General features: G+C 68.9%; 1 protein-coding gene across 2 annotated transcripts in view; it reads right to left on the minus strand.

The window, feature by feature from the left end:
* The window catches only part of DNMT3A (DNA methyltransferase 3 alpha), a 50,242-nt gene extending 41,237 nt beyond the window's left edge, over positions 1–9,005 (minus strand). For both annotated transcript variants that reach the window (XM_084202817.1, XM_084202816.1), the window contains exon 1: positions 8,886–9,005. The gene's annotated coding sequence lies outside the window, so the exon portion shown is untranslated. The remainder of the gene's footprint in view (positions 1–8,885) is intronic.
* Positions 9,006–12,081: the final 3,076 nt, after the last annotated feature.

The raw sequence follows: 12,081 nt of genomic DNA on the forward strand, positions 1-12,081 counted from the left end.
TGGGTGAGGGGTGAGCAGGGGGTGCACGGTGTGGGGTGCAGTGTCAGTGCAGGGTGTGGGTGAGGGGTGCACAGCACGGGGTGCAGGTGTGGAGCGGTTTGGGGCACAGGGGGCACGGTGTGAGGCATGGGGAGCCCACAGGGTGCAGCTGTGGGGCACAGTGTCCCTGCTGTGGGGTGCAGGGTGACGGGTGCACAGTGTGGGGTGCCCTTTGCACAGCACGGGGTGCCCAGTGCAGGTTTTGGGGCGCATCGTGCACCTTGTGAGGTGCACGGAGGGGGGTGTGCAGTGTGGGGTACGAGGGGTGCAGGGCGCATTTTGTGGGGTGCAGGGGGTGGCGGCAGCAGGGCTGTGGGGTGCAGGACATGCTGCAGGGGCACAGGGCAGGGTTTGGGGTGCAGGGTGTGTGGGGTTTGGGGTGTGTGGGGTGCAGGACACGCTGCAGGGGCACAGGGCAGGGTTTGGGGTGCAGGGCTGTGGGGTGCAGGGTGTGTGGGGTGCAGGACACGCTGCAGGCGCACAGGGCAGGGTTTGGGGTGCAGAGTGCACACTGTGGGGTACCAGGCAGAGGGTCTGCCCCGTGTAGGATGTGCAGGGTGCTGGGGCCGGCAGGACCATCCCCTGTAGGGTGTGGGGTGCCAGGGGTGCGGGACTGGGGGGGCCGGTGCTGGCTGGGGGCCCGGGGGGTTGCAGGCTGTGTGTGCCGGCTGCAGGGAGCTGGGGGATGCTGGCTGTGGGGTCTGGGGGTGCCGGCTGCGCGGGACGGGGTGCGGGGCGCGGGGTGCGGGGTCCCGGGTGCGGGGTGCTGCCCGCGGGGGGCCGGGGGCCGGCTGCGGGGGGCCGGGGGGGAGGCGCCAGCCGGCACCTGTTGCTATGGCAAACGCTGCATTCGCCATGGCCGGGGCTGCTGTTGCCTTTGGCACCGGAGCTGCAATTTGTTTCTAGAGCTTTCCAGCCGCAGCCGTTCCCAGCGGCGGGCGGGGGGCTCGGGCGGGGGCTCGGGGGGGCCGGGGCAGGCAGGACGCCGCTCTCGGCACCGCTCCCAGCCCAAGGCATCCCCCCGGCCCGCGGCCGGAGCGGCGGGGGCTGCTGGGGGGCCGGGGGGTGCAGCCGCCCCCCGACACAGGCGCGGGGAGCCCCGGGATTCGGGGTGCTGGGCCGGGGGCTGGGGGGCAGATGGGGGAGCTCAGCCCCCCTGCCCCAGCGCCTCCGGAACGGCCCCTCTCGCGGGCTGGGCTGGGCTGGGCTGGGCTGGGGGGAGGACGTGGGCAGGGGGAGTGGGGGGTGGGTGCAGGCTGGGGGTGGAGGGTTGGGGTGAGGGGTGTGGGACCTGGGGGTGCAGAGTACCAGACCGGGGCTGTGGGGTGCCCGCTGTACGCCAGGCACAGCCCTGTGCCGGCTGGGGAGGAACTCCCCGGCCCCTTCCCGCAGCAGCCGGGGAGGCCCCGGGAAGCCCCGGCCCGTCCCCTTGGCGGCACAGGGTGCCCCCCACGCCAGCTCTCCACGGGCACGCTCGGCCGGGCACTTGGCCCCCGGGCACCGGGATGCCGTCGGTGAGGGCCCGGGGCTGGCACCCCGCACCCCCCGCAGCCCCCGCCGCTGCTACTGGCCCCCCTGCCAGCGGCTGTGCCACCAGCCCCACGGCACGGCACGGCACGGCACGGCACGGCACGGCACCCCGGCCCCGTTCCCCCTCGAGTCGCCTTCCGGGGTGCCACTGCCGGAACCCCCCACCATCCCCGAACCCCCCCGGGACCCCGCTCCCGCCGCGCCTCGGCACGGCCCCGGGGCGGGCACGGCACGGCACGGCACGGCACGGCACGGCACGGCACGGCACGGCACGGCACGGCACGGCCAGACACGTGCAGCGGGAAGCACCGGGGACACCGCGGCTGCACCGGGCACCTCGGGGGATCCCCCGCGCCCGGAGGCGCCTCGGGGGTCCCGCAGCCGGGGGTCTCCGCCGTGCCGCCGGCACCGCCCGCAGCCCCCGGCCCCCCACGGCAGCGGGGACCCCCGGCAGCCCCGGGGGGCGGCTGAGTTCCCCCCCCCCGACCGCCGGTGCGGCGGCGGCCGAGCCCGCTTGGCGCTGTTCGCGGCTTTGATTCGCTTCCAGCCAACATGGTCTCCGAACGCTCTAAAAATAGTTGTTCTGCGCACAAACCCCGCGGCAGCCCCGGCCGCCGAACAAAGCCGGGGAGCCGCCGCGGCCCGGCCGCCTCCCGCTGCCCGCCCCATCCCGGAGGGGCCGTGCGGGACCGGGCAGCGCTACCGGCCCCGCTCCCCGCGCTCTTACCGGCTGCGCTCGCCCGCCGCGCCGCTGCGGGACGGGACGGGACGGGACGGGACGGGACGGGGGGCTCGGCACCGTGCCCTCGCTCAGGCCGCCGGTACCGTCCTCGGCGGCATCCCCCGGCCGCCGCTGGGCTCGGCGGCGGTCACGGAGCCGGCCCGGCGCTCCGGTACCGGCCGGCGGCCCCCGTCCGCGGCCGGCTGCGTCCCCGGTGCCGGCGCTGCCCGGGGGCCCCGGCGGTGCCGCTCCCGCACGGCAGGAGCGGCGAGTCACGCTCGCCGCGGCGGCAGAGGCGTTCCGAAGTAGGTTACCTGCGCCGGCTGGGCGAGACACGCGGCAGCCACCGGCACGAAAATGGAAAACCCACCCGAAATCCCGCCTTTTTTTTTTTTTTTCCCTTTTTTTTCTTTCCTTTTTTTTATATATATTTAGGGACCTCGGCGGTGCCGTGCCGCAGCCGGGAGCCTGCAGGGACCTAACCGGCCATTTTAGGTGACGGCGAGCGGGGTCCCCCGCAGCCCCCCGTGCCGGTGGGATCCCGTCACCGCAGTGCCCCCCCGGCCCGTCCCGAGGTGACCCCGCGAGCGGCGGTGACACCCCCGCCTTGGCCGGGGTCCCCCGTGCGCCGGCGGCCGTGGGGACGCACGAGGGACCCCGTCCAAGCGCCTCTCCCGTGACAAGTGCCGCAGCGTATTATTATTGTTGTTGTCACTTTGAGTCACTGCCACCGCCGCGCTCCTCCTCCTCCTCCTCCTCCTCCTTCTCCTCCTCCTCCTTCCCAGCATCACGGAACGGCTCCGCGATTGACTCAGAGGGGACAGGAGCGGCGGCCGTGAGTCACCCCCAGCCTCTGCGCCCCCCAGCCCCTGAGTCACCCCCGAGCCCCCCTCGGCGTGGGAGCTGCTGCCGGGGGGGCAGGGACAGGGTGGGCGTCCCCGGGCTACGCAGTTTCGCCTCCGACAGATGGCTGTGCCCAAAGCACGGCGGCCCTGACCTCAGCTCCGGGGCTGTAATTTAGGGTGAAACATTCGGCCCCTGCGGGAGGAGCGCCTGGCCACGCGTGCCGCAGCTCCGGGAGCCTCGGGGGGCAAAGCGCCAGCGAGAGCTGGGGCCATCCTAAAAACACACCTGGCCCGGAGGGGGGACCCTGGGGCCATCCTAAAAACACACCTGGCCCGGAGGGGGGACCCTGGGGCCATCCTAAAAACACACCTGGCCCGGAGGGGGGACCCTGGGGCCATCCTAAAAACACACCTGGCCCGGAGGGGGGACCCTGGGGCCATCCTAAAAACACACCTGGCCCGCAGGGGGGACCCTGGGGCCATCCTAAAAACACACCTGGCCCGGAGGGGGGACCCTGGGGCCATCCTAAAAACACACCTGGCCCGCAGGGGGGACCCTGGGGCCATCCTAAAAACACACCTGGCCCGGAGGGGGGACCCTGGGGCCATCCTAAAAACACACCTGGCCCGGAGGGGGGACCCTGGGGCGCTCAGCAGCACTGAGACAGACCCGTGGTGCACCCCAAGGATGGAGTCACTGCACCCCATGGCAGCCCAGGATGGAGTCACTGCATCCTGTGGCACCCCTGCACCCCAGGGAGTGATTCCTGCACCCCATGGCAGCCCTGGGAGTGATTCCTGCACCCCATGGCACCCCAAGGATGGAGTCACTGCACCCCATGGCACCCCTGGGAGTGATTCCTGCACCCCATGGCACCCCATGGCACCCCAAGGATGGAGTCACTGCACCCCATGGCACCCCTGGGAGTGATTCCTGCACCCCATGGCACCCCATGGCACCCCAAGGATGGAGTCACTGCACCCCATGGCACCCCTGGGAGTGATTCCTGCACCCCATGGCACCCAAGGATGGAGTCACTGCACCCCATGGCAGCCCTGGGAGTGATTCCTGCACCCCACAGCACCCCTGGGAGTGATGCACAGCACCCTGGAGAGTGATTCCTGCACTCCAGGGCACCACAGCACCCCAAAGAGCGAATCACAGCACCCCATGAACAATCCCAGCACCCCAGGCACCCCAAAGAGCAAATCCCAGCCCCCATGAACAATCCCAGCACCCCAAAGCACCCCAGAGTGTGATTTCCTGCACTCCAGGGCACCACAGCACCCCAGGGCACCCCATGAACAATCCCAGCACCCCATGGCACCCCAAAGAGCAAATCCCACCCCCCATGAACAATCCCAGCCCCCCATGAACAATCCCCAGCACCCCACGGCACCCCAAAGAGCAAATCCCACCCCCCATGAACAATCCCACCCCCCATGAACAATCCCCAGGGTCCCCCAGGCCCAGGCCCGGCCCTGCTGCACCCCACAGCCAAAGGCAGGCACGGCCCCACAGCCAGAGCAGCACCGACCTGCGCAGGGCACGGGCTGGGGTGGGCTGGGGTGGGCTGGGATGGGGTGTTATGGGGTGGGATGGGATGTTATGGGGTGGGATGGGGTGTTATGGGGTGTTATAGGGTGGGATGGGATGTTATGGGGTGTTACAGGGTGGGATGGGGTGGGATGGGGTGTTATAGGATGTTATGGGGTGTTATGGGGTGTTTAGGGGTGGGATGGGATGTTATGGGTTGTTATGGGGTGTTACGGGGTGCTATGGGTTGTTATGGGATGTTATGGGGTGTTATGGGGTGTTATAGGATGTTATGGGGTGTTCAGGGGTGGGATGGGATGTTGTGGGTTGTTATGGGGTGTTACGGGGTGCTATGGGATGTTATGGGGTGTTATGGGGTGGGATGGGGTGTTATGGGATGTTATGAGGTGTTATGGGCTATTATGGGTTGTTATGGGGTGTTACGGGGTGCTATGGGTTGTTATGGGATGTTATGGGTTGTTACGAGGTAGGATGGGATGTTATGGGTTGTTACGGGGTGTTATGGGGTGTTGAGGGGTGGGATGGGACAGTGAGGTGTGTGGCACCCCTGCGGCCAGCCCTGCAGGTGGGACAGTGTGGATGGAGCCAGGGGACCCCGCAGGGGTGGGATGGGATGTTATGGGTTGTTATGGGGTGGGATGGGATGGGATGTTATGGGGTGTTATGGGTTGTTACAGGGTGCTATGGGGTATTCAGGGGTGGGATGGGACAGTGAGGTGTGTGGCACCCCCGTGGCCAGCCCTGCGGGTGGGACAGTGTGGATGGAGCCAGGGGACCCCGCAGGGGCGGGAAGGCCCCGCCGGGAGCACCGGGAGCTGCAGGCGCTCCGTTACCGGGGATGAGCAGAGCCCCGGGGAGCCTGGGGCAGGGCTGGGAGCCGAGCGGGAGCCGAGCTCAGCAGGGCAGGATGGGCTGGGAGCTGGGAGCTGGGAGCTGGGAGCTGGGAGCTGGGAACGGGCCCGACAGCACCGGCACACGTGGGGCGGGCACCGGGGCAGACCTGGGGCAGAGCTGGGGCAGAGGACGGGGCAGAGCATGGGGCAGAGCATGGGGCAGCACTGGGGCAGCACTGGGGCAGAGCATGGGGCAGAACATGGGGCAGAGCATGGGGCAGAGCTGGGGCAGAGCATGGGGCAGAGCCGGGGAGTGGAGCCTCCCAGGGGCTCCTCCTGCGCTGGGAGGGAAACTGAGCGGGGCTGGAGCCATCCCACCAAACCCAAACCCAAACCCTGCCAGGCCTCAGAGCCATCCCAGCACAGCCAGATCCAAACCCAAACCCAATCCAGGCCCTGGAGCCATCCCACCAAACCCAAACCCAAACCCAAACCCATCCCACCAAACCCATCCCAGGGCTTGAGCCATCCTATCAAACCCAAACCCTGCCGTGGCCTGGAGCCATCCCACCAAACCCAAACCCAAACCCAGATCCAAACCCATCCCAGGCCCTGGAGCCATCCCACCAAACCCAAACCCAGATCCAAACCCAATCCAGGCCCTGGAGCCATCCCAGCAAACCTAAACCCTGCCGGGGCCTGGAGCCATCCCAGCAAATCCAAACCCAATCCAGGCCCTGGAGCCATCCCACCAAAGCCAAACCCAAACCCAGATCCAAACCCATCCCAGGCCCTGGAGCCATCCCACCAAAGCCAAAGCCAAAGCCAAAGCCAAAGCCAAAGCCAAAGCCAATCCAGGCCCTGGAGCCATCCCACTAAACCCAAACCCAAACCCAAACCCTGCCAGGCCCCGGAGCCATCCCACCAAACCCAAACCCAAACCGAAACCCAAACCCAAACCCAAACTCAAACCCTGCCAGGCCCCGGAGCCATCCCGCACACCCAGGCCGTCCCGGAGCCCCCGTGGCACACGCGTGCCTGGCACGCTCCCGCGGCACCTGCCGGCCCACACACCGCCCCGGGCACCGCGGCCTGCCGGGGCACAGCCGTGGGGAGGCGTGGGGCAGGGCGGGTGTGTGCCAAAACACAGCCGGGATGGGCCAAAACACAACCGGGATGGGCCAAAACACAACCGGGAGGTGCCAAAATAAAACTGGGATGTGCCAAAACACAACCGGGATGGGCCAAAACACAACCGGGAGGTGCCAAAACACAACCGGGATGGGCCAAAATGAAACTGGGATGTGCCAAAATAAAACTTCCTGCACCAAAACCACTGCCCGAGGGTCTGCGAGCGGCTGCCGTGGCACGGCGCGGGGCCGGGGGCACAGCGGAGCTGCCACCGGAGGGCAGGGACACGGACAGCCAGGGTCAGCGGGGGACACCGGGATACACCGGGACACACCGGGACACACCGGGACACGCCGGGCCTGCCCCTGGGCACCGCCATGGCACCATTCCTCGAGGGAGCAAAGCTGCTCGGTGTCACCAAAGCTGCTCGGTGTCACCGAACTGCTCCACCGGGAAGTTTGGAGCTGACTCAGCACAGGGGCCGGAGCCGCCGGGGCTGCCGGGCCCGGTGCCACCCCCAGCCGGGGCTCCCGGGGGTCACGGCCACCACGGGATGTGGCCGCCCGGTGTGGCGGCCAGCACGGAACTCGGCCGGTGCCGCGGTGACACCGGCGACGTCACACAAAGGGCAGCAAGGCAGAAAGAGGAAGCGAGCTCGGAGGAAAATCTCATTTGGCCACAGGTTTGCGCAGGCGAAACACCCCGGAAAGCGAAGCGGGGGGAGGAAACGGCGGTGGGAGGAAAGGGAGAGGGGGACGGAGGAGGGAGGGAGGGGAGAGGGGAAGTGAGGGGGAGGGAGACAGCGGGGAAGTGGGAAGGGAAGTGGGGAGGGAGTGGGAAGGGAAGGGGGAAGAGAGTGGGAAGGGCGAGAGGCAAGAAGGAAGGGGAGAGCAAAAAGGGAAAGGGAGAGCAGAAAGGAAAGGGGAAATGATGGGGAAGGGGAAGGAAGAGTGGGATGGGAAGCCAGAGGGGCAGGGGAGTGAGATGGAAAGGGAAAATGAACAGGAAGGGGGAAGTGAGAGGGAAGGGGGAAATGAGCGGGAAGGGGGAAGTGAGAGGGAAAATCATCAGGAAGGGGGAAGTGAGAGGGCAAGAGAAGGGGAAAATGAGCAGGAAGGGGGAAGTGAGAGGGAAATGAGCAGGAAGGGGGAAGTGATGAGGAAGTGGGCAGTGAGTGGGAAGGGGGAGATGCAGGGGAAACAGAGCATCGAGTGCTCCCCCAGAGGGAAGGGGAGAGGGAAGGGGAGAGGGAAGGGGAGAAGGAGAGAGGGAAGGGGAGAGGGAAGGGAAGAGGGAGAGGGAAGCGGAGAAGGGGAGAGGGAAGCGGAGGAGAGAGGGAAGGGGGAAGGAGCCGGGCCCAGCGGGGCAGCAGAGCGGGCAGGCCGGGCAGCCCCCGGCCCCGGCAGGCCCGGCCCGGCCCGGCCCGGCCGCCCCCGCCCGCGGGCCCCGCGCCGCGGCGCCTCCCCCGGGGGGATTTTTGGTGCAAAATCCCCCAAGTTCGGGCAGGGCCGGCCCGGCCCGGCCGCTCCCCCGGGCGGCCCCGCCGCGGGCAGGGCACGGGCGGCCGCGGCCCCGCGTCTCCCCGGGGGGCACACGGCGGTGACACCGCGGGCCGGGAGGGGACCGGGGGGACAGCCGGCGGTGCCACCGGGCCCCGCTGCCCTTCAGCCGCCCGCGCCGCGCTCAAGGACACGGCGGCGCCGCGGGGGCCGGGCCGGCCGGGCCGCGCGGCCACCCCCGCTCGCACGGCCGGGCCGAGCGGGGCCGGGTCGGGCGGGGGCGGCGCGGGGCCGGGGGGGCCCGGCGGGCCCGGCCCTGCCGTGTTTTCCTGCCGCGGGCCCGGGACGGCGGACGCACCGGGGCCGCGCCGGCCCGGGCCGAGCCCCGCCGAACCCCGCCGGAGGCAGCCGAAGTGCGCCGGAGGGAGCCGAACCTCGGCCGGGGGCACCCGAACCTCAGCCGCAGGGACCCGAACCCCCGCGGAGGAACCCGAACCCCCTCCGGACGGGCCCGAGCCCTTCCGAAGGCACCACCCGAACCGAACCGGACGGGGCTGGACCGAACCGAACGGAGCCGAGCCGTGCCGAACGCATCCCCCGAACTGAACCGAACGCAGCCGAGCGGACGCGAGCGCGCCCGAGCGGAGTCGGGCCGGGCCGGCGGTGCCGGTGCCGGGGTCCCGGCGGTGCCGCCGTCCCGCCGTGCCGCCGTCCCGCTGTCCCGGTTACCTGGGCCGCTGCGGGCCCGGCGCAGAGCCCCGCCGAGCCCCGCCGAGCCGTGCCGAGCCCCGCCGAGCCGCCGCCGCCGCTGCGCTGCCCGGCCAGGCCTCCTCCCGCAGCGCCGCCGCCTCCACTGCAGCACCGAGCCCGCCGCGCGGTCCTAGAGCCCGCCGGCCGCGCGCACCGGCACGGGCACGGCACGGCTCGGGACGGGAACGGGCACGGGCATGGGCACGGCTCGGAACGGGAACGGGCACGGGCACGGCTCAGGGCACGGCTCGGAACGGGAACAGGCACGGGCACGGGCACGGCTCAGGGCATGGCTGGGAACGGGAACGGGCACGGCTCAGGGCACGGCACGGCTCGGAACGGGAACGGGAACGGGCACGGCTCAGGGCACGGCACAGCTGAGCACGGGCACCGCTGGCACGGCACAGCACGGCACGGCTCAGAACGGCACGGCTCGGCTCGGAACGGGAGCAGCACGGGCACAGGACGGCACGGGCACAGCTCGGGGCATGGCACGGCACGGCTTGGCACGGCTTGGCACGGCATGGAATGCCTTAGCACGGCACGGCACGGCTTGGCACGGCATGGAATGCCTTAGCACGGCACGGCACGGCTTGGCACGGCATGGAATGCCTTAGCACGGCACAGCACTGCGCAGAGCTGAGCTCCTGCGCCGGGGCAGGGACAGAGCCCCGTGCTAACGCAAGGCGTGCCGTGCCAAACCATGCCGTGCCAAAGCAAGCCTTGCTGTGCCGAGCCGTGCCAAGCCATGCCAAGGCATTCCGTGCTGTGCCAGGCCAGGCCGGGCCGAGACAAGGGCTGTGCTGTGCCAAGCCAAGCTGTGCCAAGCTGAGCTGTGCCAGTCCAGACCGGGACAGGCTGGTCCGAGCCAAGCCGGGACAGTAAAGGGCTGTGCAGTCCCATGCCAAGCTGTGCCGTGCCAAGCCAAGTCATGCCAGGCCAGGCGGGGCCAAGCCAAGGCCTGTGCAGTGTCAAGCTGAGCCACGCCGTGCTGTGCCAAGCCGTGCCATGCCAAGCCAGGCCAGGCCAGGCCAAGCCAAGCAGAGTCTAGGGCTGTGCAGTGCCAAGCCAAGCCGAGCTGTACCGTGCCAAGCCAGGCCGTGCCAGATCAAGCCAAGGGCTGTCCAGTGTCATGCCAAGGCGTGCCAAGCTGTGCTGTGCCAAGCCAGGCTGGGCCATGCCAAGTGGGGCCAGGAGCTGTGCAGTACCAAACCAAGCCAAGCCAGGCCGTTCTATGCCAATCCAATCCAAGCCAATCCAATCCAAGCCAATCCAAGCCAAGCCAAGCCAAGCCAAGCCAGGCCAGGCTGTTCTATGCCAATCCAATCCAATCCCCCAATCCAATCCAAGCCAAGCCAGGCCGTTCTATGCCAAGCCAAGCCAAGCCAAGCCAATCCAAGCCAAGCCAGGCCAGGCCAGGCCAGGACAAGCCAAGCCAAGCCAAGCCAAGCCAAGCCAAGCCAAGCCAAGCCAAGCCAAAGCAGGCCGGGCCAGGCTAATCCAATCCAATCCAATCCAATCCAATCCACTCCAATCCAATCCAATCCAATCCGCCAAGCCAAGCCAAGCCAAGCCAAGCCAAGCCAAGCCGTTCTATGCCAATCCAATCCAATCCAATCCAAGCCAAATCAGGCCAGGCCAGGCCAGGCCAATCCAATCCAAGCCAAGCCAATCCAATCCAAGCCAATCCAATCCAATCCAATCCAATCCAATCCAATCCAATCCAATCCAATCCAAGCCAAGCCAATCCAATCCAATCCAATCCAATCCAATCCAATCCAAGCCAATCCAATCCAATCCAATCCAAGCCAAGCCAATCCAATCCAATCCAACCCAAGCCAGGCCAGGCCAGGCCAGGCCAATCCAATCCAATCCAATCCAATCCAATCCAATCCAATCCAATCCAATCCAAGCCAGGCCAGGCCAGGCCAGGCCAGGCCAGGCCAGGCCATCCCTTCTCGCCCCGTCCCTTGTCCCCATGCCGGTGCCAGCCGTGTCCCTGTCCCTGGTGCCAGCACTGCCTGGACATCTCGGGGCTCTGCCCCACCCCGGGGCTGCAGGGACCCCCGGATCCTCCCTGGGCAGGGGGGGATGGGGGAGACCCCAGAGTGACCCCGATCCTGGTCTGGGGGCCCTCGGGGGGTGGGTGGGGGGCACGGAGCCCTGGAATTCCAGCGGGCACAGACCCACGGAGACCCACAGCAGCAGCCAGGGCTGGGGGGCACAGACCCCCGGGGAGACCCCTGGGAATTCCAGATCCACGGAGACCCCCGGGGTTCCAGATCCACAGAGACCCCCAGGGTTCCAGATCCACAGAGACCCCCGGGAATTCTGGATCCACAGAGACCCCCTAGGCTGGGCTCTGCCAGGAGAACCCAGCTGGGCTTGGAGCGGGGGCTCAGGGCTGGGCTTGGGGGGCTCAGGGGGCTCAGGGGGCTCAGGGGGTCAGGGCTGGGCTTGGGGGGGTCAGGGGGTCAGGGCTGGGCTTGGGGGGCTCAGGGGGTCAGGGCTGGGCTTGGGGGGCTCAGGGGGCTCAGGGGGTCAGGGCTGGGTTTGGGAGGCTCAGGGGCTCAGGGCTGGGCTTGAGGGGCTCAGAGGGCTTGGGGGTCAGGGCTGGGCTTGGGGAGCTCCCGAGACCCCGGAGGAGCCCGGAGGGCCGTGGGGAGCTGACGCTGCCACTCCCAGCACCTGTGCCAGGTGTTGCTTCCAGCCCCCAAGCCCCCGGGTCTGATCCATGCCACGGCCGGACCTCGCAGGTGCTGAGGGTGGGGGGACTTTGGGGGGACCCCCAGAGCAGCCACAGCGCCTGGGGGGGCCCAGGGTGCGCCCCAGAGCCCGCGGGGGCTGGGAGTGCTCGGCTGGGCTGGGAGTGCTGGGCTGGGCTGTGCCGTGCTGTGCTGTGCTGGGCTGTGCTGGGCTGGGCTGTGCTGGGCTGTGCTGTGCTGGGCTGTGCTGGGCTGTGCTGGGCTGGGCTGTGCTGTGCTGGGCTGTGCTGTGCTGTGCTGTGCTGGGCTGGGCTGTGCTGTGCTGGGCTGTGCTGGGCTGGGCTGGGCTGGGCTGTGCTGGGCTGTGCTGGGCTGGGCTGGGCTGTGCTGGGCTGTGCTGGGCTGGGCTGGGCTGTGCTGTGCTGTGCTGTGCTGAGCTGGGCTGTGCTGGGCTGTGCTGTGCTGGGCTG

The sequence above is a fragment of the Fringilla coelebs genome, assembly GCF_963513975.1.
Source record: "Fringilla coelebs genome assembly, chromosome: 3".
Classification (NCBI taxonomy): domain Eukaryota; kingdom Metazoa; phylum Chordata; class Aves; order Passeriformes; family Fringillidae; genus Fringilla; species Fringilla coelebs.